This window comes from Manis javanica, chromosome 6 (genome assembly GCF_040802235.1).
Source record: "Manis javanica isolate MJ-LG chromosome 6, MJ_LKY, whole genome shotgun sequence".
In the NCBI taxonomy this organism is placed as follows: Eukaryota; Metazoa; Chordata; class Mammalia; order Pholidota; family Manidae; genus Manis; species Manis javanica.
The window spans coordinates 20490267-20517529 of record NC_133161.1 but is presented as its reverse complement, the minus strand read 5'-3'; the positions used below and the strand labels follow the sequence as shown (position 1 = coordinate 20517529).

The following is a 27263-nucleotide window of genomic DNA, read 5'->3' as shown; positions in this document are numbered from 1 at the left end:
AAGTTTCCAAAATCTGAGTGCAGAAAATCAGAAGCTAACCTTGGGTGGGACCCATAAAACTTAAATGATTTGTAAGATACTGTTGATAAAATGAAGGTTCCTGTGGCCAGGACTCTCACCTGGCCGTGGTTGGCTAGCTCCCTACACACATGTGGACAATGCATTGTTATTGACTGTATATAAAGAGCCCTGCCCAGTGCTCTGGGTAACACGGTGGTAGGCTGCAAGGCTACAGGAGAGCAGAGCAGAGGCTGGAGTGGTGGCAGTGCTGAGAACAGAGACTGGGACAGCTGTGTGGACAAAGAGGCCCAGAGGATGTTTGTCCAGGTAGAAAGGCCCAGAAAATGGCTATGTGGGTAGAGAAGCCCAGAGGCAGAGACCAGCTCACTGCATGCAGATTTGCTCTGAGTGGATGGGATTCTAATGATTGACATGCCACTGTGGAAATAAAATTGGGTATAACCCTTTCACCCCAAGAACATTCTACTGCATTTCTTTGGTCACATTGAATCCATAGTGAATTTGCCTGGGGCTGAAACCCATTGGAAAGACAGATACCTGGTGGAGTACTTAGAAGGGTAGACCTCAACAGATGTTGGTTCTTCTCCTCTTTCTGTACCTCCCACCCACCTTAGGGGATTTCTTAACAAACAAAAGACTTGTCAGCCAGGTGCCAGTTGGAAAGACGTCAGATAGGATGAGCGGATAGGTGGTTACAATCAACAAAATTCACACTCAGGTGGATGGAGCAGGGCATGTCACCTCTTCTGCCCCTCTCCTTATTACAGCTTGGAGGCAGCACAAAGACATTCTTCCTTCCTGCGGAGGAAGTGTGTGTGTTCCCTCAGACCTACCTTGGCATTCCTTGATGTCTTAGAGAAGCAGATGACCCCGGCTGAGCAAGACAGTCAGCAGAACAGCAGCCCTTGATGCTGCAATTGGAAATTTCCATTCTTTGCTTGCAGCTCTGAAAAAAAAAAAATCTAAAGAGCCCAGTAGCTGGGAAATTTCCACGATGGAAAATTTTAACATATTCTTTAGCTCTAAACTATGCAGGTTTATAGAGACAATTTTTTTCTTTTGGTAATTTCCTTCTTTAACAATAATTTATGAACATGGTAACACTATAGCTGTGGGAATAAGGAGGGCAAAATGACTTGGGGGGAATGGGTATGGTTTGGCTAGTGGGAGGCTGTCACGTTGAACACCCGAACCATAGAAATGCAAATCACTACAAGACCCACTGGTTGGGAGCTCATCCAAAATAAAAGACAGTTTGCCCTGGAGCACTGCACAAATCTGTGTAGAGACTGGCAGTGGAAAGTGGACGGATACAATTTTGGAACAGGAGATGGTGAAATTCTGTTGCTGGAAAAAGCTGTCTCAGGCAGATCCTTTGGACTACTACTTCTTAAACATAAATATGCATATGGATCACCTAGGGATCTTAACATGCAGATTCTGTTTGGTAGGTCTGGGGTGGGGCCTGAGACTCTGTTTCTAACTGGCTCCCAGGTGACACTGATGCTGCCCTTCTAAGGATCATGCTGTGAGCAGCCAGGCCATAAACAACATAAACCTCATCATTATGAAGTCAGCTTGCCTTCAATAGCAAAACATGGTCAAAGGGCAGCTAGAGGTGAGCTCCCTTGGGGTTATTCGTTTCCTAAGCTAAGGTGTAAGAGCAGAACTGAATGTATTCTGTAAAGATGCCTCTTGCAAATCTGGATAAAGTGGATCTTTTGAAATGTGGGGATGCAAGCAGTTACCAGAAGCCTGCCTACTCCAGTAGATTTGAGTTGGTGGTTTCTAGAATGCAATGACTTCATAGAGAAACCCCTGTAACAAGATGGTGGAGATTCCTAAACTGATCTTGTCTCATAGTTCTCCAGCAGTGTGGCACGTGGGGTGAAACACCAAGGAAGTAGTCCCCATTATTGAGGCAAGACTGTTGGCCAGAATGGTGTAAAGGGGAAAAGGAATCCAGAAAATAAATTATTTGCATCTCAGCCAGAATAACGGTGTCAACTTTATTGAAAAAAATAAAAGGAGAACAAGAGAATTTTCCTTTTTCTTAACAGCTATCTCACCTTTATGCTACCTATTTTACTGAGAGAGAATCTGTGGCATCTTTATTCCAGGGTGTTACCTCTGATTGATCTGCAATGTATCTGCTGTGTATATTTTAAAGCAACATTTGTTCTGTTTTTCATTTTCCAATCAATTCAGCGTTGGATGGGTTATTACTACTTTTCAAATTAAAGTATACAGAAGAGCATATGGAAAAAAAGGAGGAGGATCACCAGCATGAAAAGTGATGTTGAAATCAGAGTATAATAAACATGAAATGCATTTATAATATAATAAAAAGTATTAAAATAGATATTAAAAGTAAATAACTATCCCAGTATCCTTATATCTACATAAGATTTAGACTTTCTAAATAGCGTACAGGATTGGTTGACACCTTCCATTTCAATCATCTTCACTGTGGGGTTGAAGTATGATTCAGCACTGAAATAGACTTCCTGATTACTTAAGTAAAAGAGATCAGTTTGGTTTTTTTCTTACTATACATCTCAATGAGCAATTATTCACCTAAGAACCACCTTACAACTTACAGCCAAACGGAATTTGATCTGTCTAAAGGCACATCTACTTAATAAACATAGTAACTATAATAAAATTAAACACTACTGAGTGCTTTCAACAGGTGAGGCATTTAATCCCTTACAACAAGCTTATGAGATAGGTACTATTATATAGATGAGAAACTGGCTTTAGACAGTTTAAATGAACTGCCTGGGATCCATACATTACGGCCAAGCAGGGAGTACCGTCTCTGACCAGCTCCACTTACTCTAGTGCTTTTTTCAAATGTCACAACTACATCTCAGTTTTGTTTCCCTTTCCCTTATCACAGACAGATGGATAGATACTCCTTCTCGAGTTTAACAACTTCACAGAGCTTGATTCAAATACTGAATGTGTTGCTAGTTGCTTACAGCTGCCATTTCTCTAGCAGTGAAGTAAGTCCAGGCAAACTCTTTTGAAGAGCTCATTAAAATTGCTAAAATAAAGTCTTAGAAGCAGGTGCATTCATTAACTGAAATGCAGATGATTATGTTAATATCGCATTCAGGTGACAAATTTGAAACCATCAAAATCATGGAGGATAAAAGGATTTTCAAAGCTAAAGTTAACTTCTTCCTTTGTAGGGCTCATTGCTCTGTTAAGCACGTGACTGCCTTTGCAGCTGTCAACATGGGGACCTCCACTGTTACCTCACAAAAATAAAGCCATTTTTGCAGTATCACATTTCCTTTACAATTTCTTGGGTCACTATTCAGGAAAAGAAAGGTAAGGAATTGCCTACGATCCTAGTACTATTTTCTAAATAGGAAACCCAGCACCTCTTTCACAATCTATTGTCAGATTAGACCTAAGGGTAGAGGAAACAAATAAAAGATGGCTAAAACGTGCAGACAGTGATTCCACATTTGGATCAGATGGACCAACAGCTCTTTCACTTTGCCTTTTCTTTTTTTTCTCAAAGAAATATTGCGCATAAAGTATGTATGTGACCATATATATGCGACCTCATACATACGAGGCTATACATCAGAATGTTAACAAGTTAATGCCAGGATAATTTTGGTTGTGTGTGTGTGTATTGTTGCATTTCTCAAATTTTCTACAGTGAATATGCATTACTATAAAAAATTTAAAATAACTAAAAATTATTACCCAGCAATTGGCCTCTCCACATTTGGTTGTTTTACCTATAAAATTGGATATTTTTTTTTTATTAATTGCCTAGCATAAGGGAGCTGGGTGAGATGTTCCCCAAAGTTCGTTCTTCTTCTCAAATCTAGGACATCTGTGGAAACACTGATTCTGCCTTTCAGAAGAAAATATAAGAAAAAGAAGGCTAGGTATCAAGCCATGTATAAAAAAATTATAAACATGCTTAAGGATTTTAATATCATTATTTAGCGCCTCAATCAAGTGGGCATTCATCAAAGTGAATGCATCTGCCACTTGCAAAGGGAAAAAGACTGAGCAACCTTTTAAGGCAAAATTAACTTTATTTTTAACTTTTTTAGTTATACAGTCTGGGTAGCCTTTGTAAGCTACTACGTGGCACATTCATTTTTTTCAAATGGTGTGCTACAAGGACTATATTACTGACTATAAAATATAAATAACGAAGCTGTTATAGACTTGAACTTACCTCCTTATAGGACATGTTTACACAGGGAAAGAGAGAGTGTGTGTGTGTATTTGGTTAAATAGCTTGAAATCAACAAGCTGAAAGACTGCTTGTACAGTGTTATAGTCCTATTTTTGCCTTCCTTCCTCTTCAACTCTTGTTCTATCTCTCCCTGTACATTATACTTTCTCTTTTCCTACACAATTTAAAAGACCATTGACTTCATTTAAAATGAAAAACAATACAGAAAGCAGGAAAGATCTCCTTGAGATGGGATTGGGTAAGCATATTCATCTACGTCATGTACTCATACACACTCACTCCTCTCCTGGTCAAGAGTGGCCTTGCTGTATCCCTGCTCCAAACTGCTGTAAGTCTTTTCAGTTATATGGAGTGTGGGCAGGTCCTTCCACTGCTGGAAGCTCTGAGTCTCCTAGGAATATTTTCCCACACACTCTGATTTCCCATTCAATTATCAGAGCTGCCAGTCTCACAAAAGCTGTAGTTTCAAGACAAAGTAAAGAAGGTATACAGAAGGGATTCTTGTCCTTCGAATATGAGCATCACCACCATAAGGTTGGAGGGTAAACTTCAGAGCACAGAATTTAAAGGTGAAAGGAATTTGAGAGGTCATCTTAGCCAAGTTTTCTTTAAATGTGTCTCTTCTAGAGCATATCTGATAATCATCCAGCCTGACCTTGATTCAGTCATGAGATACATCTCATCCAAAGATGAGAATTGTTCTACTTTTTTTAACTTGTGATAGATGGGTAGACAGAGCACAAATCACATCTAAAAAAGAAATTACTTATTCCTAATCCTATCACTCTTAAAGAAATCAACTATTTTTTAATTTGTTACTGATCCAGAACCCTCATCTCAAGTAAACATTACCCATTAAGGTCCATGAGGAATGCAAAGAGGCTGAACCATTTGGCTTAAAAACACTGGAGATTTTATTGGTCCATGGTGCCCAATTATACTGTGAGAGTCATACCCTGAAAAGGAAAATTATATAAAGAATTTATAAGCCTTTATAACACAGTATTTTCAAAGACTCTCCCTAATTCATTCACTTTTGTCACTCTGACAACTCACTGTTTTACTCCTTCCCAGTACAACAACAAAAATCTCTGAAATTATCCAGGGATCTTTAAAAAATTTACAAATACTATGTAAGTTGAGCAATGTGTTCCCAAGTTACTTAAACTGTATATATGATGATATTCTCTTCAAAGTAAATTGGAGCATCCAGCAGTATTATGAAACAACTAGATGTGACAACACAAAAGAACAAAAATAACAAAAGAAAATCTTTCAGAGATCGTCAGATCTTCGGAAACAGATATGCTGCCTTTTCACATTGGCTATATGGGAGATTCTTTTAAAATGAATTTAAAATGAAAGTGATGTTGAGTTTTGGGGAAGCATATTCAGAAAATCAATTAGCTAATAGGATAGAAGACTGTGAACTACAATTTTGGCTAAGTAAATAGAATGGAGAGGTTTAAAAAAATCATTATTTCAATGAGTTGTAAAAAAAAAACCTATTGAAAAAACTTAAAACAACACAAAATAATAAAAGGAAGAAAACAAACTATCCACATCCCATCACCTAAAAATAAGCCACTGTAGATTTTATGGGAATATCATTTCTGATATGGAAATAGATATTTTAGAATTTTTAAATGCAACTTGCACTCAGGCACTAAACATGGTCTTATGATGACAGTCTACAGAGACCCAAAACCTGACTTTTTAAAATGTTTATTTCATCTGAAACATGATGGCAGGAAGTAAAGAAAGGAAGAATTACCAGTTCATAAGCAATTACAAGAATGTGAGTTCAATAGAAATTAGCAGATATTTTTATTTTTGTCTACATATCCCTGATCTGATGCCTAATTCAGCAGCATCTAAAAATATTACAATAAGGTATTTCCATACTGCTTTTTTGGTTTACAAATAAGGTTTATGCTGACTCTCATGACTATATAAAATAATCGGGGTTCATATTTAAGCTTGTACATATTAGTCTGGCCATTCCAGTCTTAGGGTCAAATATCCATTCTGTTTAATTGGATATTTATTTTGATTGGCCAGTGCTGGTGCTAGACCAGTTATTATATTACATATCAAGGTCCATTTTTACTAGTTAGGCCACTTATGAGCAAACTGAATATTCCCCTTAGCCAAGGTTTATTCTTTTAATTTTCTAATGTTTGATTTTTTTTAATGTCAATTTGAACTCCATTCATTTCTTAGTGAATATATCCTGTACGGTTCCTTCTCTTGCAGAGGTAATTTTTATTTATTTGATTGTTTCTTTATGAAAAGGAAAATAAAATCTCTCTTCCCTCACTTCCAAACATATCTCATAATGCTCACGTTTGGGCAGACTTAACTGGAAATTTTCAAACTCAAAAGAAATTTTGCTCTTTTATGTTGCAAACATCAGGACATTGTGCCAGCCAATGTCTGCTGGGCTCAAGAAACATTGATACTGATTATCAAAGGGCAGATTTTCCCAGTTTTTCTATTTAAAATTTTTATGGTGGCTCTCTCCTCCTACTTACATTTGACTAATGCTAATACAAAATTAGATGCTGTTTCACATACTCACCAACTTATATTGAGGAAATACAGGTCAAATAGGTGGAAGAAAGCCAATATTTCCTTGGCAACCTGCATATCAGGATTGAAGGGAACTGCTTAATCAAAAGTACAGATTTTCTGTGCAATAATAACTTTATCTTATAAACCGCCTGATCATTTTACCAGAAGAAAAAGTATAAATAATTTTAGTAAATTAAATCATATTTTTCCACTGACATGTTCTAATTTAAAGATATAATCTAAATTTAATTGATCCTTAACTGAGGTGGTATTTAACCATTCTCATAGTATTCATACTTATGTATATCAAGCAATAAGTGCAAAGTCCATGGCTCTGCTACTTGTTTTTACTTTAATATTAAATAAAGAGCAGGAGCCACATTTCATGCAAAGGAATTAAGGCCACACTTCAACAACACCTCTTCCTCCTTCCCTAAATTCATTACTGGTCACCTCAATTTTTCAGTGTTTGAAATTTCATACTTCACATTCACTAATTAGGCACATTAGAGAAAGGACCAATTTGAATTAGTGAAAATTTTGAATGCTACAATAGTATTAAAAATTCATAGCTTTATCCCTTTATGGTACAGTATGCCACTCGAGCAGTCTACAGTAAAGGATTTCCAAGAAGAAAGGCTACTTCTAGGACAGCTTTAATCATAATATTCTTCAAAATTGTGCACTTTAAGCTTTAAGCACGTGAGTGTTGCTAGGCTATTTGAGTATGTTCAGTTCCCATTCACTGAGCGGGTACTATATGCTTGGCATCATGCTAGAAAAACTTGTCCTCCTGGGTTAACAATTCACTCTAAATCACCATTCATTTTGACTAATGACATTTTATCTCATGCTTTATTCAGTACCTGTCTACATTTACTCATTTATTCAAAAGATTTTTAACAGTTATAATAGGTTTAGCACAGGCACAAATTCAGAGTGACCGGGGTCTTAGGGTGAAAAATCATTTTCCATGCTGACCAACACCAATCAATCAATCAATCAATCAATCAAGCCCTTTGTTTAAGCTAATAATACAGCTAGTTCAGGATTTCTCAACTTTGCCACTGTTGATATTTTGGACTAGATAATTCTTTGTTGTGGGTGGCTATCCTGTGCATTTTCAGATGTTTGGCAGCATTCTTTGCCTCTTTCCATTAGATGCCAGTAGCACCCCCACTTCTAGTTCTGATAATAAAAAAATACCTCCAGGTATTGCTAAATCTCCTGGGGGTGAGGGGGAGGCAAAATTGCCTGTGGTTGAAAACCACTTGGTAGTATGTATATCATAGCTTCTTTACTAGATAATGAAGACCTAGAAGGCAGAGAGCCAATGTGATTCATCACTCTACCACCCACTCCCCACCAACTAAATTTAGTGTCTGGCACAGAAACACTTCTTGATGAATGTTCTGGAAAGGACAAAGTATCTCAAGTAGCTATACTGTCGTCAGGTCTGCACAAAGCACTTTGTAAGCCCTGAAGATGAATAAGGTAACTGGGGTAAATTGTCCAACAAATTTTCACGATTTCAATAATCACTCCCTATTCATATTATATACCCACTTTGGTGCCAAACACCTACATTTGTATAGGCTTTTAATGTGTATGAAGCACATTTTATAAAATGACATTTATATCAGGATAATCACTTTGACCACCTCTGTTTATAATTTAAGCTCCCAAGTTCCAGAGTCTCTCAGGCAGGAGTGGGAGGTATTTTGATTTTAGTGGCATTGCCTCTGGTTAGTAAAAGGAACTCTTAAGATTGGTTTAGTAATGTTAAAGTTCAGTATTCTTTTTTGCCGTTTTAGAAGTAGAACATCTAAAAGGCTCTCCAGTAATCTAAGTGATTCTGGTTTACTTAGATTCCTGGAAATTGCCAGAGGGCTTTAAGGGAGGATGGGAAAAAAGAGTGAGGAAATGTTCCCTGTGGGCAATTGGGGAAAACAAAAATATTTTTGTGCTGTGGAGACTTCTCAGGAAAGGAGGGTTGGCCCACAGAGGCATCTGCACAAAGGGGAATTTCCACATTTGGGAAAACATGGTCATAATTAATGACTTAGGAAAGCCAAGAAAATGGACCATGTTGGGAAAATATGATTTTCAATGGCTAAGGCATTGTTAACTGATTGGGTCAGAAAATTGGATTGTTATAGAAAGCAATTTTAATTTGTGGATATTTGCCTACAAGTCCTTCTTTCTGTGAATCTCGTAAGTACCCTGCCCTTACCAGGGCCACCAGCTTCCCATAGCCAGATTCCCTCTCTTTTCCTCCCTGCCCTCAGGGAGTGTTTTCATTAGACTTCTGGCCTGGGCACCAGCCTGTAGTCTTTTGCTTTGAACATGATGCTTTGGACTAGCTAGCAGGGCTATTAGCGTCCATTAGTATAGAGGTGATTATCCAGGATTCTTGGATGAGGGTGGAAAGATGAGATTGCATGATGTTAATGCGGTCATTATTTATTGAGGTCTCCATGTGCAAGCTCCTGTGTAAGAACATTGAAAAACTATCCTTAGATGTGGGGAAACTGAGGCTCAGGGAATTTAAATAATTTGCCTGGGATCATACAGCTTTTAACTACCAAGCTAGCTTCTCCTCATCCTGTACATAAAGTCTACTCCCTAAATTGGACTGTCCTTACCTTGTATCTAACCTCACTTATGTAACTACTACCATCCTCTCACTCTTTCCCAGATCACTTTGTTTAAACTAGATCTGTTTTGGGGTTGTGCTCATCAGAGAACTCAAGGCTCCTAACCATTCTCAAGAGGAGAAATCTGGGCTAGCAGGCTCAGCATCATCACATCTCTGTTTACTTAGAGAATGATTATGTGGTCTGAACATTCCCGCCCAACTTTTTGGTTTTCTTTTACCTCAGTGGTGATTTTTATTAAAACAGGTATAATCATCTTTTGCCCAGTCTCATAGTTTTCTCCAGATCAGAATATAGCTTGCTGGATTTCAACCTATTTGCTAAGGTGAAGATCAAGTTTTTTAGAGAGGGAAATAGAGTGAAGAAAAAAAAAATCCCTATATTTGACCTGTAGACATGGTATCCAGTAGTGCATCTATAAAATGCGGCACATTGTTTTATGAAATGAAAGAACTGCAGGTTAAATCATGTTACCCTGAAGCAACAATTCCACACTCTGAACCCAAGTGACATAGCTCCCAAAGTCAGTCCTGTCCTGCAATTGTGAGGGAAAGGAGAAAACAAACCTAACTAGGATTAAAGAGTCTAATTGCCCTGGACAGAACCTCAACAGGTATTATAATTAATTTAAAAATCATAGCATCTTAGAAATAATTTCTTTTCTGTTGAACTAAAACATATTAATTAAATCTTATTAATACTTGTTTTCTGAGTGCTTCTTGGACATAGCCAGACATTATTACATTTATTTAGAGATGTGAAAAACAAAGGAATTATTAGTTTTCTACCTCTGTGGAGCAAATTACCACAAACTTAGGGGGTTAAAACAACATCTCGCTTATTAGCTCTCAGTTGTGTTGCTCAGAAGTCTGAGTGGGTTTGGCTGGATTCTCTGCTTAGGTTCCCACAAGGTGGAATTTGGGAGGTATAGTCAGGCTGGACCCTTATCTGGAGGTTCTGGGGAAGCATCTGTTTCCAGGCTCATTCAGATTGCTGTCAGAACCCAGTTCCTTGTGACTGGAGCACTGAAGTCCCTGTTTTCTTTTTGGCTGTCAACTGAGAACTACTCTCTGTTCCTAAAGGCCACATACTTTCCTTCTTATATGATCTTCTTTATCTTCAAAGCCAGCGAACATCCTTGAATCTTTTTAACATTTGGAATTTCTTTGACTTTCTCTTCTGCTACCAACTGAGGAAAACTATTCTTTTAAGTGCCCACCTGATTGGGCCAGGCTTACCAAGATAATTTTTGTATCTTAAAGCAAACTGATTTGGGACTTTAATGACACCTGAAAAAACCGCTTCACAGCAGTATTGAGATTGGTTCTCAAGGGAGAACCTAGATTAGTGTTTGATGAATAACCAGGAGATGGGAAACTTGGGGACCTCTCTTTAGAATTATAATAATTATAAAGAAACAGAGTTTCCCAGTTAACCTGAGATATGATCTGGAAATAAGCCCCAAACTGTATTGAATCAAATAATTCACTGTTTTATTTTATTCCATGTTCTCTGTTTTTAAAAAATATATGCATGTGCATGGCTTATGTTTTAATATACATATTCTCATATGTGTACACATCCTCACATTTTACTGGTGCAGGATCAAAAATGTTGCCAAGGCTGTTTTGGGACATGTTATGTTTCTGGGGCCTATGAATATCCAAAAGGTAATGTGTGAACATAGAGCTAGACATGGGTGCATGTGTCTGTGGAGGGTGGGGTACAGTGAAGGCAAGTGAGGACAGGGGAGAGGCTGAGATTGTGGTAAGTACAGAGGAACAGTTTACTTCTGTCTTTAAATATTCAGTGAAGATGGGGATGGGAATCCTTTTGTTGTTTTCTATTGGCAAGTCCACAAGTTCAAAAACCCAGGAATTCTTTGTATATAATTTATGAGCAGTACTTGGGATGTTTCTAAACATAGGGCATTTTGGAGTATGCTGGATAAGCATTATGCTGTGCCCCTAGTGTGGATGTGAACTTCCCAAAGTTTCTGTTGCCCAATTTCAATGTGCCACGGACTGTCAGATACACTGGAGGTCTGAGATGCAGGCTGAGCCTATGGGCCTGGCGGGCTGCTGATCCAGAAGTCCGGGCCTACAGAGGGTCACCTATGGATTGAGGTGTGGGAGGGGCTGAGAAGATCATGGAAAGGGAGATGAAGGAAGATCGTGTATTAATTTCTCTGTTATTAACATCTTACCTGGAGGACAGCCTGATGAAAAATCTGGTTTTCTGGTGAAGGGAGTGGAAATGGTTTCAGCCTTTAGGAAGAACATGTACAGAAATATGAAAATCTCAGGAAAAGGCAGAAAATTTCAGATGCTAAGTATTTTTCTCTTCTTCCAAGAACATCTGGGTTTTCCTCTTTTTGAAATCCTAAGCAAAAATGGAGGAGAGGGGGATATTGCCCAAATGTTTCTGTTAAATTGTCCCAGACCTTCAGAAAATGGTAAGAAAGTATAATCATATTATTATGTAAAAGGAAAGGAGTCAGCAGAGAAGGTTCAATAACTGCATTGACAGAGTGCTAAGATTAAGAGTACATGTGGTGTGTGTAGCTTTGGAAAGTAGGACACAGGAGGAAAGAGGCTGGTGGAAGAAATTAGTGCTGCTTATTAATTGTGATGTCTTTAAAGCATAACACATTTTATATCCTGTAACAAAGTGATTTTGCTCTATAAAGGATAACTCTAAGGATGCTGATAATATGTTACAGATGTTCTTTTTATTGCTAAAGTTTCCACTTAAAAATCTTTCCCCTCATTTATTTATTCACTCAGAGATATTTGATGAGAACCTAGCATGTGTCTTGATCTAGGTGCTGCAAGCTTTATAGCAGTGAACATGACAGACAGGGTTTCTGCTCTCATGGAGTTTATATTCTAGTGTGGAGAGGAGTTGGGAAATAGTTATATTTCATTGCATGATACATAAAGATGTAAACAAGATAATGTTAGACAGTAATAGGTGCAATACAGAGAAAGAAAACAGAATGAAGTGATGGATGACCAGGTAGTTATTTTAGATTGAGTGGCCAGGGAAGACCTTTCTGAAGAGATGATATTTGAACAGTGATCTAAATGACAAGAAGCTGGTTGTGAAAAGTTCAGAATGAAGAATACTCTAGGTGATAGAACAGATGGTTCAAAGACCCCCAAGATGGCAATTAATTTGAGTTTGAGGAAGAGAAAGAAGGCTTACATGGCAGGAACTCAGTGACAAATGGAAAAGTGGTACAAGATGAAGTTGGACGGGTGGATGAAGCCTAGAGATTTAAGGCATGGAAGGTCATAGTAAGGAATTTGGATTTTAGGTGAGGTGCAAAGCCAATGGGAAGTTTTAAGCAAGTGATTTTCTGTGCGGCAATGAATTGTAGAGGGCAAAAATGAAAATACAGAAATCTTTAAGAGGCAATTGCAGTAATTCACATGAACAATGGTGACCTAAAATAGAATAGTAGTAGTGAAAATGGGGTAATACAGAATGGATTGAAGATATATATGTGAGGTAGAATCAACAGAAATTTCTGATGGTTTATTTTGGGGACATAAGAGAAAGAAAGGCATCAAAGTTCTCTCCTTTCTTGACTTGGGCACTGGGTGGATGGTGATGCTATTTAGTGTAACAGGTAGGCTGGGAATAAGAAGTGTGGCAGACCATGTTAATTCCTTCCCCAAGAGCTGTTCCTCTCTTCCTCCTTGCTAACAGAGCTCTGACTTTGTTGAGGATCACAATACGTCCAGGTCCAAGTGAAGAATCCTGAATGGTGTAATTCAATCATAATAATCCCATTCTCTTTTGCTAGATACTCAATCTCCCATTTCCTTTGCAACTAGGGGTGATGCATTTCTAGTTAATTAGATCTATGTGAAAGCTTTCTGGGGATAGATATAGCTATCTTGAACATCAACACAATGTCTGGAGTCACAGCAGCCATCTTGTGACTACAAGACAAAAGACATGATGATTAAAGGTGAACATGTTAAGGATGGTGAAGTAGGAAAAAAAATAGAAATTGCCTGGGTCCTTGATGGTATAATTGAAGAGTTGAACCAACACCAGCAATCATCTATTGCCAGGTGTCTTGTTTATGAGAAATATAAAACTCTATTTAAGCTTCTTGTTGTTATTAGATACAAGAAGATTAAGGAAGGAATGAAAAGTTCTCTTCTGGCCATGTTCAGTTTGAGGTGACTATAAGATATCCATATGGAAGTGACTGTCTAATTTCTTTTCCTCTACAATGGGATAAAAATTTCTAGACATTTTTATCTCTTCATATTACTGTATAATACTAGAAAACATGAAAAGATAATTATAAGAGTGAACAAAGTTACAGTGACCACAAGGGAACCCAACTCAGAAGCTGACCATCAATATATAAAATTGGCTCTCCTAGTACTGGTAGGTTAGCCAGGTTGAAGTTATTAACACAGGAAAGCTGGAGAGACAGAGAAAGCTCAATCTAAGGACCAGTTATGTTCCCACATTTCCAAGTACTTTCCATTACCTTGGAGGGGAAATGTCACAGCCAAGAGTACACATTTCTATGAAGATATTTTCTTTCCTATAAGCCACAGTTTTCATGTATTACTTTATTTTCTCCTCTGACATATAACAAATAGCCTAATGAAAATTCCCCTGCTAAGTTACCCAGGGAACCTAAAGTAGGCCAAATTGAGCTTTTAGCACAGCTTCTAGTTGCTGATAAAAATCAGCATCTACAAACCCAATTGCACCTATTTCCATTAGAGCCATCACCCAGAACTAGATCACCAGTTTTGTAGATTAAAAGTTTGTCAACCCACATATCTTTTTTCTCCTAAACACTTTATTGTGTCCTGGATGGTTTGGTCTCCATCTATAGAAAACAACAGTAAACATTTTTTTTGCTAGTGGCCCACCTGAAACAGCTATTGATTTTATATGTGTGGTCGAGTAACTGAGTCTGCAAAATTGACTTCACAGGATATCTTGTACTTTGCCCATACTTTTCTCCTGAGGTTAATTGGCTCATCATATTCTGCTTTAGTGTTCCCTAGTTTATCACTATGCTTGGGATTTTTGCCCTTACAGCTTTCACTTTGTTTTCCCTTAATTTATTACAACCAACCGTTGTATTTTTTTAAACAGTTTTGTATCTGCATTAATTTTTAAGTCTCTAGAGGAACATTATGTTCCCAAACATTATGTTCTGTACTTTCATGCTCATATCACTTTATGTAATGCCAAACACCTCCTGGGATCTGAAGAGATGTTGCTTCTTTTTAAAAGATAGGCGATTACTCTGGGATGCCCATAAAGTCACTTCCTCAGTTGACTACTCTCACCATTTATTTATCCCCAGTGGCTTAGGTTAAAATACTGGTTAAGAGAAAGAATCTAAGTCATTGGAGAAGCTTGTTAGTCTCTCTTCTTCTCTGTAAAAGCAGAGTTGAATATCGACTGGTCTTACAGGTGTGTTCGGAAGAAATGGCAAAAGCATTAGGAATGAGAAAGCCTTTCATTAATAATATGAAATGTTAGGGAGATGATAGTATCATTCTTACCAACCAGGTCTCAGCACCTGAGACTCAAGTGAAGCTCCCTCCACCGATAGATTCTGTTCATCATTATCACAAAGAAGGCTATCCAGCAGGATCCCTTTCTGCTGGTGGCGTCTACTGCAGACAGTCAGAACTTCTTTCCAAGTACCAAGACCTGCTGGAACCCACAATACTTCCTCTTCCCTCAGCTTCTCAATTCTATGTAGAATACATCTGTGCTCTTCCCTCCGAATTCTTCTAAAGTTGTCTGAGTCAGAGGTATAGGACCATGGACAGAGGTATAACCTATCAATCACTGGTGCAGCAGGAAAGCCAACTTTCTTTCTGCCAAGGATCCCTGGGGGAGGGTCTTTAAGTGAAATAGATTCTTCTTTACTCAGGGGTCACCTTCCTCTTTTCTAATTTCCCTTTAGAACAACACAGTTTCTTCTGGAAACACTGGCTCCTTCCATTAACTTTCTGCTCCTGAAACACATAAAGAATAATCTTTCTTGCAAATGCAACTCTTAAAATATTTAAAGATATTTTCATTATAAAATATTTCAAACAAACAGAAAAACATAAAAAATAGTTTAACAAGTATCTATGTATAAAATATTCCACAAATCTTAATATTTGACTTATTTGCTTCACAGTTTTTTGTTTATTGTAAAAAGTCTTACTGACAAGTACAGTTAAAACCCTTTGACTACTCTGATCTCATCCGTCTATTTTTCACCTTCTCTTCCCCAAAGTAGTCACTATCTTGAAGTTCCTAGTCATTCCCATGCATGTTTTTATACTCTTGTATTGTATGTATATATTAAAAGCAATATATAGTATTGTTTTGTGTTTGTAAAATGTAAAGGAGTACCATATCACACTGTATATAACACTATGCATTGTTTTAGCCATCATTTTTAAGATTTATCCATGTTGCAACTTGGAGAACTAGCTTATTAATTATACCTATTGTATTTTATTTCCTTGTTTGAATAGGCATGTTACATGTCCATTCTCCTGCATTATGGGCTTGTAGGCTGTTTTTTTAGTTTGTTTTTTGCTATAACAAACAATGCTACAATTAACATAAATATCAGTCTCCTGGTGCACACCATGTGAGAGTTTTTCTAGGCCAGAATTTCTCAACCTTGGCATTATTGACATTTTGGACTGGATAATTCTTTGCTGTGGAGTAGGATGTTTCACAGCACCTCTCATCTCTGCCCTCTAGATACCAGTAGCAATTCCCACACACAGGTGTGGCAATGAAACCTTGTCAGATGTTCCCTGGGGGACAAAATTGCTCCTGGTTGAGAAACACTAACTTGGCAATTACCTAAGAGAGATGCTGGGTCTTAGATTTATAATAATATATATTATCACTTTGCTTTCTTAAAGTCCTGTTTCTCTACATCTTGCTTAATTTTTGGTATTTTCAGATTTTAAAATGTTTGCCTACTTATTGTTAAGAAGTGGTACATTTTTATTATTTTATTTTGTTTTCCCTTAACTTCTAGTGAGAACAAGCATCTTCTTGCATGTCTCTTGACCTTTAGGGTTTCTCTTCTGTGGGTTTCCTGTTCATAGCCTTTGCCACTTTTTCTTTCTAGGTGTTTCTTTTTCTTATTGCTTTGTAGAAATTATTTGTAATTTTTTAATACTAATACCTTGATGGTTTTACATCTGAGAAAATATCTTCTCTCATTCTAAGCCTGTCTTTTTCAGTTTATGGATGATGTCTTTTTACTTTCAAGTAGAAAAATAGTGAAATGTAGCAATCTTTTTCTTTGTTTATTCCTTTATGCTTTAGTCAATAATTCTTTCTAGTCCAAGGATGTAAAGATAATCTGTTTTTTTTTTCTAGAAGTAGAAATTTGACTATTCACATTTAGCTCTTTACACCAACTTAAACTTGTGATATGAAATAAGAAATATATATAGTCCCAATGCATATTTATTAAATAGTTCATCTTTTCACTCCTTGTTTGTTATGACACCTCTGGTTTTAAATTTTGATTATGTAGGAGGGCAAACTTCCTGGCTTATTCTTTTTCAGAATTGCTTTGGGTACTGTGGTTGGTTACTTGACCAAAAGATATTGTCTCTTTCTCCTTTCTAACTGAACCTAAGTTATTTTCAGGTGTCCATAAATTCTATCCCATAGTGCTTAGCCTAAGCCCATTATAGAAATTCCATTTCAGTTGGATTGCTTTGGCCATAGGCATATGTTGCATTTCTTGCCGACGAGACCCAGGTGGAATTGTGCTAGAATGGAGAAGGGATAGAACACGTAAGTTTTCTCACTTAAAAAGGTATATAAGAAAAAAGACGTCCTTCCTATCTTTTTAAGAGTTGGAGGAAAATGTGATGCCTGAAACTGTCACAGCCAAATTGCCACCCTGAGGGGACAAGCTGGAATCCAGCACACTGAGAATGGCTAAGCAGGCAGATGAAGAAATCCCAGGTCCCCATGATATAGTGCTGCTGAATCAACCAATACAGAAACTACTTACCGCTGGACATCCTGTGTTGGGAAATAATAGCCTGTTATTGTTAAGCCACATTAAATTACTTACAGCCAAAAGCACCTCCAACTACTATCATTAGTTTTAATAATTTACTCTTCTATATGAATTTTGTTATTGTTTCATCTTACAGTCAGGTTGGGATTTTAAAAATTGGGTCTGCATTGAAATTAAATGTTAACTTTTGAGGCACTAACATTTTCATTACAATGAATATTCTAATTCATGAATATGGTATATGACTCTATTTACTCAAATTTTAGTTAATTCTTTCCATAAAAATCTTTTATACACAAAACTCACATTTTATGTTATATTTATTCCTAGGCACTTCATTGTTTATTGCTATTAAGAATGGTGTCTTTTGTTTGCTATTAAATATTGTATGTGATAAATACTGAGATATAGGATTGCAATTGAATTTTGTTTGTTGCTCTTATACCCAGCAACTGTGCTGAGTTGTCTTTTTAGTTCTAATATTTTTTCAGTATAGCCTGTTTCCTTATAGAAAATTATACCTGAATAAAAAAGGTTTATCTTTTCTTTTCTCTGACTGTGATAATAAAGATGCCATATAGTCAATCATGAAGGCCTGTGGTTGCTTGATCCAATTTGCTGTTATGTGCCTTGTCATTCTGCCTGATCATCCCCTTGTTTAAGGCCTATGATCAGGCAGTGGTAAATCTTTTTTTAGTCTTAATAAGCCCATTTGTTTGTATGGGAATGGGGGCTATCAGTCCAGCCCATAGTTTCAAGCAATGAAACTGGTTCTGGTTTCTACCCACTTCCCTCCCCCAATGAAGATTACTTTTAGTCTTTGAACTGAGTAAACCAAACTCTAGGCCCACTCCTCGCTTTGTTCAACAGGATGTCTCATGAACTGAGGAGACATAATAACGTCCTTAAGATCTATGCAATGCTAAGACTTAACAAAAAGAAAGGAAAGGAAGGGGAGGAATAAGAGCACCAATAGTTGATTTTAAGCAAAGTAAGTGAGAAGGAATTGTCAATGGTATTTCATCAAGAAAGTGAATTTTGATTAAGATTTAGATTTTTTAATTCTAATCCCCTTATATAAACTAGCTTAGTATGTAAATATAATCAAAATAACATTCATTAAAATTGCAAAACTTATTTATTAAAATATGTAAAACAGCCAGCTGCGGCAATAGTGACTAAGGAGTGTAAAAATAAATTATTTTGTTCAACAAATATTTATTGAGTTCCTACTATGTGCCAGCACTGTATAGGTTCTTATGCAGCTAACCATCTGGTTGGGCCAACTGACAGGCAAATAATCTAAATATGAAGGGATAAGCAACTTAAAAGAGTGTTAGTTCAAAGAGGTATTTGTAAACTCACATTCACGTTCATGGCAGCATTATTCACAACAGCCAGAGGTAGAAGCAACAAGATGAATAGATAAACAAAATGGCAAATACACACAATGGAATAGTATTCAGCCTTAAAGAGGAAGGAAATTCATCCTGCTACAATATGAATGACCTTGAATATAATATTAAGTGAAATAAACCAGTCACAAAAAGACAAATACTGTGATTCCACTTACATAAGGAATCTAGAGTAATCAAATTCACAGGAACAGAAAATAGAATGGCGGTTGCCCAGACCTTGGGGGAGGGGGAAAAAGGAGTTCTTTAACGGGCATATAGTTTCAGTTTTGCAAAATGGCCAAGTTTTAGAGATTGGATGCACAGCAGTGGAAACATACTTAACACTATTGAACCATACACTTAAAAATGGTTAAGATGGTAAATTTATGTTATGTGTAATTTACTACAATATTTTAAAAAGTGTTAGTTTAATGAGGGAAGAGACGGATCTGTTTTGCTCACTCTTGAATTTCTAATATCTAACAGAATGCCTGATGCATAGTAGGCACTTAACAAATATCTGACCTTCCTCTGGCTTATCCTCCCTATTCAACATCCTACGCAACACGACAAAGGCAAAGTCATCTGTGAGCCAATTCAGCACACAAAGGCACTTCTCTTCTTAGAGCCTGGAAAGGGAAGAATTTCAAATATTTGTGATTTGATATTTGTCCTGGTCACATCGACTATTCTTTACTTCTCAATTATGCTTATTTGAGCTTTTTTGGCATTTAAATTTCCTAAAGATAGATAATGTTTCTACTTCCCAAAACAGAGTTGTGATGGACTTTGCTAAGGAAAAAAAAAAGTGGAAGGAAGTCTGTGAAATGAAATTATTATTAGGCCAGTGTACAAATGGCTCTGGGGCCATGCTTGTAGGGCACAGGAGGAAGTATGAGGTAATCAGCATGTATTTGCAGTTCTGCTGTCTGTTCCCTGCCTTCACTGGCTCAGTCTGATGATAGTTACTTGGTTTATTCTCTTGTTTTTGTTTCTTTCACTTGGTCAAAAATAGAGAGAGAAAAAAAAAGTTCCCTTGTACTTATTTCAGCCTTTCCACTTTTTTTCCTTGTGTGTTTGATTTCCTCTTGCCATGATCTTTCTTCCTGCCACCTGCTCATTTCTCTGTTTTTCCTGCCTTTCTCTATTAAGGCTTTTCCTTGTGTTCTGTAACCTGTTTTAGTGCCTGGTATCCATGAAGGACAGGTAAGTGTGGTGTTTAGTGACAGCACAAGCATGGAGCCTGCAAGGGCATGAGGGATTTGCATCGAAGAATTCCATTTCTGGCCCAGGCACCAGGCAATGCTCCCTGTTGTTGGCTCTGGCTTGGCCTTGGCCCTGGCATGCATGTTGCTAGGCTTCAGAGTAGAACACAAGTGCCTTTCCTGGTGCTTGAAGAGAAGGCCTCATGGTATCTTTCCTGAGTCTCCTTATACTGGCATGATGAGAGGGGAAGTGCAGACCAGAGCCGGCTGAAAGCCTTGGTGGAGAGGTTTCCAGACCTGGAGATTTGAATGTAACACTTAAATGTTAACACTTAAATAGTTCTTGCTGTGACAGACAGTGTTCTAAGTGCTTTTCATTATTAACTCATTTAACTCTTTAAATATTATCTCGTTTAATTCTAACAACAACCTGTGAACTGGGAACTACAATTGTCTGAATTTTATGGATAAGGAATTGGAGGCCTGGAGAGGTTAAATGATTTGCTCAAAGTCACACAAGTTAATAACTGGCCATATCAGAATCTGAACCCAGACAGCCTGACTCCTGAATCCATCCTTTTAACCACTGTACAGGTAACTCCTGCTTTTCAAAAGTTCATATTACAGCACTTTGCTTTTACAAAAGACCCACATTAGTACCTGTTCTCTCTAGCCAAAAGAAATCCAAAGAGGATTTTCACTTTTACGAAAAAAATGTGAAAAGCAAAGATAGCACTCAGCTTCTGTTTTGCAGGGAGCCATTATAGAGGGAGTGTGCACTCAGCAGCAGGTGTGGCCCAGACAAGCTCCTTCCCTGAGAACCATACTCAGCATCTCAGCATCAAGCCGCCATAGCTTGGAATTGTGTGTATGAGCATCTGTGCTTTATCTTGATTTTGTGCATCCATTAGCAAAACACGTCCTAAGGTATGAGACAAGCTTAAGAGAAGTTATTTTTTGGGTCTGGGACTGCTAAAAAATGCTTCCATATAAACTAATAGCAATTACTTCTTCTCCTTAGGCTATTTTGCCTTATAAAAGTTTTCACTGGAATGCCCTACTTTTTTTTTGGATATGCTATTAGGGAAACCTGTACTATACTGCCTCTACAGTTTATGTTCAGCCCCCCCAGGATTTCCTTTGGGGATTTCATGCCTGATTTTACAAAATATCTTCTTCAAGGTATAAAATAGCCTCTGCTAAGTGCTGGGCAATGTGCGTATCCCTCTGAAATTTCTGTGTACCTCTTGCATAGTCATGGGTTCATAGGCTCCATCTTGGAGAAGATACCAAAATCAGACCTTCTCTCTCCCTGGGGATTAGGGCACAAGAAAGCAATTTCTACTCTTACAAACTTTAAGAAATAAATAAAATGTCAGCATATGTGTAATAAAAATAAAATGTTACAATATGTTACATTATTCATATGAAGTGCCCCCCACCCCCGTCTCAAAAGCAAGTATATTACCTGGGATCTATCCCCAGTTAGGGTGAGTTTGCAGGGAGCCATACCCACCTTCTCCACCCAGGCCCTTGTGAACAGCATCATGAATTTTTTAGATGGTTAGCTGGACTTAAGAGTAACAGTTCAGAGCTGTGAGACAGATCTGGTGAGAGTAGCAAACTGGTCTGGAGTGAAGCCCATAATTTTGGTCTCTTTGCCCTGGAAGACCATGGTAGTGGCCCTGAATATCTGCAAATCCTCTAACCTTCCTTATCTCCCTGGCTATGTCTCAGATGGCTTTCCTCGGTAAGAGCTGGGTTAACAGAAAAGAAACATTCACAGAAGTAAAGATGAGGTTGGCGTTCTGCTGCCTACACAAACTCTGACTTATGTTGAAGGGCTGGTTCTTATTGCTGCACAGAGATTTATTTCTGGCCTCTTCCATGACTCCTGCCAGCTTCCCGCTCATAATTCCTGAAGCCTCTGTCCATTCTCCATCTCCAAAATGCTTTTCCTGGGTCTTCCTCCCAAAACTGGTGGAAAGTGAATTCCTGCTAAGATATTAGATAGCATCGGAGGCATGGGCTCTCTTCTATATACTGTATTTGCATCCTAATGGGGATATTCAAAACCCACAGGTTAAAACACTCAAAGGAGTAAATATCTAGAGGTAGAATGTCAGGCTCCTATACATAGAGAGATTTGGGGGGCTGGTGTCCTGTAGTTCTTAATCTTGTATATGCACCTAAAACTGGCCCTAATGTCAATGTCAGATCCACAGACATCCTCAAATCCAGAATAAAAACATTCACTTTGGAGCAATAGCTGTCTCCCTTTGAGTTTTTTCTTAGGACTCACCAAATCTTAGGACCCAGATCAGGGCATGCTAATGAGTTCAGTTTACTGGCAACTGGAGCAGGGTCTTTTAACAAGTGGGTATTTCCTCTGACATCACTGAACTGCTCATCAGCTACAAGGTAGGTCTTTGCCAGGAAAACCTGAATTGAATTGGCCTTCGGGGAAGAGGGCTTGGTCCTGGCAGGCTGGGTGTGTCTGCTCCCAGGCAGGCCTTTTAGAGCAGCTGACTCCCTGAGTTAATGGACTTTTGACCCAAGAAAAAAAAGGTGTAAACAGAGGAGATACAGCAGCCAGCTTTTACTGGGTGGGACTTTTGAACTGGTAGGATGGTGAAAGTTCCAGCGCCACCTACTCCATCTGAGGCTGCTGTCTTCCCTGCCCATCCTGCCTGACTTCTTCCCTCCCCTCCCTCACCATTTCTCCTCCCAATTCTCATGAAGACCAGCTGCCTAGGTTACACTTTTCGCTTCTAAAACCTTCTCTGTAGTTCCTCCTTGACCTCTTTCTCAAAATATTCTCTTTTTTCCTTCAATAACAGGCTGTTGGCATCTGTCTCCCCATCTTGTACAGGCTGCCATCTCTGGCTCACCACAGTTTTATAATTGCCTCTGGTTAAAGTTTAAATAGATGGGTTTCAGCCCAGGAGAAAAATGTAAACAAATCCTTTCTGCAGTCTTTCAGAACTGCTGACTTCCAGTGCTTTGAATTCTGTGCTGAGAAATTCATTCAGCTCCTGCCCAACCAAGGAACTGAGAAGTGCCACCAGGCTTTCAGAGACATTAGAGCCACTCTGAAACCATTGAGAGGCTTTTAGATGATCAACACTTTTCCTTTTAACTCAATTAAGCCTTCAGGATCCAGTTCCTATTCTAGGATGTTTATCTGGTATATTGAGGTGAGAGAATGGTTAAGCAACCTTCATGGGCTAGCTGCCCAAGAAAGGAAGGAAGTGAAAGGAATTGTCATTTCCTGTTGGAATTTTTTTCTTTGGAGGGAGGTGGGTGTTGTATTTGTTTCCCCAGGTTTTTTGGTTGATGAGATTGTCTTATGAATCATGAGAATGGGATCAGTCTTGGCCAATGCAGAAGGAAGAGGGCAGGTCAGGTTTAGGCTGGTGATTCAGGCGTAAATCCCTCTGTGTGCTGCGTTAAATCAGAAGTAAGCAGGCCTCTTTTTTTTGAGTCTTGATTAACAATATTGATTTTCTATATTTTTCTGCTTTGTGTACTTTGTGTGCTTGTGATCTGGTGTCAGGATGGATTCAGCAATAATTTTGGATGTCTTAGTCAAAGATTTGATTGACTCAAACCCTTCAATAGTTTCCCATTTCAGTAGTTTAGATTCCTATTCAAAGCCTTCCATGGTCTGGCTCCACCCCACCTTCACCTTTGGTCAGGACAGCCATTCACTAACCTCACTGAACTTTTCACCCAGTTCCTGTAGCATGTTCCTTTACTCTGTGGTGTCCTGATACCTCTGATCCTTCCCCTGGCCACCTAAGGGTCTTCTCAAAATGCCATCTTTTCATGTTCTGTGAAACATTCTCTGCTCTCCCTGTACAAGCAGAACCAAACATTCCTTCCTTTAGTTCTCAAGCAGCCCATGATGGTCCCCTTCATGGAAGCCCTTGTTTCACTGTCTATTGGTTCAGACTATGTTTATTTGTCAGCTTCCTGAACTAGCTACTTAGCTCTTTGAGTGGAGGATGGCTTATTTTATCGTCCCACACTTCCCTGCCTCATGTGTGGCCCATCGTCAATGCTCAGTAAATATTCAATCTTTATTTTTAAACCCCTCTGAAAACTTGATGTCAATATTTTTAAAATAGCTCTTGAGAGGAACCAAGAGGAGTGAATAAATGATTTTGGAGTCAGACAGTTTTGAGTTCAAATCTAAGCTTTGCTGAGTGTCAGTACTAGGATGGCTTCCTAATTCTTATCCTTTCCAAGCCTCACTTTCTTCATTTTTAAAATGAAGACAATAAAATCTGTTATAGGTTTCTGTGAGAATTAAAATAAGATCACACAGCTAAAGAACCTATTATAGTTCTGTCTTATCCTTGGATGCTAAAACATTTCAAAATGTTCACTGTGGAACACAAATTGTATTATTCAGTTTAACAGATAGGAGCCGCATTTTCCTGTTGGTAATATAACCATCCTTGATAGAACAGTTTCTTCTCATTCACACTTGCAAGTTTTTCAAGGGTTTATCTTGTAAGTAAGATCGAACTTATGTACTGGTCACCGGAAGAGATCCCAGTTATGGTGATGACGACAAGGCAGCTGCTCTGTTTGTGGCTGAGTTATTTTCACACGTGGAGGGTCATCCTCACACCATCATACTAGTCTCTTTTCTTGCAATGTTAACTTTAAACTGGAGAAAAGATGCCTTTAGGACACCTTTCTGTTTCCCACTCCACCAAAAGCCAGCTCCTACTTTCACCCCTGGGAAGGGAGTAGGGGATTCTATTCATCCATCCAACAGTTATTGAAATCCTGCTGTGTGCCAGGTACTAAGATAAAAGATGAATCAGCCAAGGTCTGTACTTTAAACGTTTGAATCTAATGGGTTTGTGGTGAAGATAAGCAGCCAAACAAGGATTGTATGGCTATAGGAAGGGGATGGTTATTCTGTCAGAAAGAGCTTCAGCAAGAGGTGATAATTGAGCCAAGTCTTAAAACATCAGTGGTGGCTGTCAACAGACAGTAAGGGCAAAGCACTTCAGGGAGAGGAACCCCAACTCTGGTTCCTTCCCCTCTGATCACTCCACGCACCCTGAAGCATCTGGCTGTACCATCTTTACATTGTTCAGCTGCCTCGTTGGTCCAGGTGACTTAAGTTTTTCCTGGGCAGCAGCATTATTAGTGCTGGTTCTGATCAGAGAACTGACATTAGAAGCTCTGCTGCTGTTTTGTTGCTAAGGCCAGAAAATAGCTGGAGTGGCTGGAGCTCCCTAGGTGGGGGGTGGAGGAGCTGAACATGCATGTGTGTGCATACCTGTGTCTGTGTGTGTCAGTTTGAGTGTGTGTGGGTGTGTCCATTTGGATGGCCAGCTAGATGATTATCTGCAGGTATTGCCATGGAAAACAAAAGTGGATATTCAGAAAACAAAAAGATCTGTGGGATCTCACAGATAAGCTGAAAGACAGCTCAGAGAAAGATGAGGTTGAAATAACCTCAACCAAAACAGAATGAAGCAGAGAAGGAAGTTACATCAGAAGAGGAAGCATGCCAGTGTCATGTTGAAGAGCCACAAATGTCACAAAACAAAAATAAAATGTGTGACTCTCATTTCACCTAGTCAATAACTATTACAATATTTGTAATTTATGGCATTATTAAAATTATTGAAATAATAATATTTAGTGCAACAAAAATGGAGAACAAGGAAAAACACAACAAAAAATTGTTATAACTTTTTAAAGTTACATATACCACATCTTATTTATTTGGATCAATGATTGATTATAACTTTGCTTTCTACCTCCATACACAAGTTTTTTTTCCTCAGAACTTAAAAAATATTAAAACCAAGTTCTGAGATTGACTTATTGAAGAACATTTAAAAGGTCTCCTTATTGTTAGCACAAATTGAGAGATTTAATAAAGATGCTCTAATAATAGTGAAGTGATTGAAGATGTCAGAGCAAGAAATATAGATCCCAAGATGTTATTAAGTTTTTTCATTTCTGTTCATGTAGAAATGTTAGTCTCTTTAAAGTAAAAATAAAAGAATAGTTTCCCTTTTGATTAGATTCTTGTAACTACATAAATGGAAAATTTATAGGATTGGCTTTAGATGAGAGAGTTTTATAGAAAGTTAACAAAATACTGAAATTAGCTTGGCATTGGGTCTTCTTGTATGAGTGTTTTGAATCTATTTTTAATCATAGGAATTATCTTTCTATCACCTTCTTAAAATTATAATGACTTAAAACAGTTAATTGAAAAGCACCTGATAATGAAGAAGGGGACCAAGTAAGTCTCATGCTCACTTTGTTTGCATATAGTAGGTACTCAGTAAATAACTGTTGAACGAAGGAATGAAATGAGTTAATGAATGATAAATACAAAGAAGATGGCTTTAATAAATGCCTAATTCAAAATGAAGTTTAAATTTTGCTTCATCACAGAGTTCTAACATAATATTTCCTTAAGATAACCTGCCTTGCTAATAAATAAAGACGTATAATTTTCAGAAGTTTATTAGGCCCTTAAAAAAGGAAACATCTAATAATTAGATTTGGAGGAAATGGAAATCTATGCAAATATGTTTTCAGATTTTCCAAAGATATTTTTACAAGTCTAAATTCAGTGTTACTTTAGGAATATCACAATGTATTAGGTATAAATTGGTGTACTCACAAAACTGTTAAATATTTTTAATATAATTTTTTAAATAATATAAATTTACTGATGGAAATTTTTTTTTATTTTTAAGAATTACTAATGGGGTTACAAGCTGGCGTCAAATATAATTTGGCTTTTGCCAAATGAGGAAAAATAACAAAAAATTAGAAAGAGTAGAAGCTATATATATATCATAGTAAAAACAAATAAACCAGAAAGTTATACATTTTTCCTAGATCCACTGCCTTCCATGAGCCATTTGTTTTCAGACAATAATTTAGGATTTGGGGAAGAGGAAAAAAAAAAACCAAACCCACTCACTACAACTTTCTTCCAAGTGTCTACATTTCTGTTTAAGGAGCAACACACATACACCCAATTTTCTAGTTTTCCTGCTTTCTTGGCTTCCACATCTCCAGAGGCTCTTCATCTGCACATACTTTCTGAATCAGAACTTGCTGAGG

At 37.8% G+C, this 27263-nt stretch overlaps 1 protein-coding gene and 1 long non-coding RNA gene across 11 annotated transcripts in view; one reads left to right on the top strand and one right to left on the bottom strand.

The window, feature by feature from the left end:
• The window catches only part of MKLN1 (muskelin 1), a 375358-nt gene that overhangs the window by 67093 nt on the left and 281002 nt on the right, over window positions 1-27263 (top strand). The window lies entirely within an intron of this gene.
• Window positions 1-27263, bottom strand: part of LOC108385954 (uncharacterized) — a 95658-nt gene that overhangs the window by 7706 nt on the left and 60689 nt on the right. For 3 of the 6 annotated variants that reach the window (XR_012132128.1, XR_012132129.1, XR_012132131.1), the window contains 4 exons: window positions 15042-15503; window positions 11693-11868; window positions 6837-6898; window positions 855-5211 (listed from right to left, as the gene is read on the bottom strand). This is a non-coding gene — a long non-coding RNA (uncharacterized lncRNA). The remainder of the gene's footprint in view (window positions 1-854; window positions 5212-6836; window positions 6899-11692; window positions 11869-15041; window positions 15504-27263) is intronic. The other 3 variants (XR_001850441.3, XR_012132130.1, XR_012132132.1) reach the window with 3 other exon arrangements.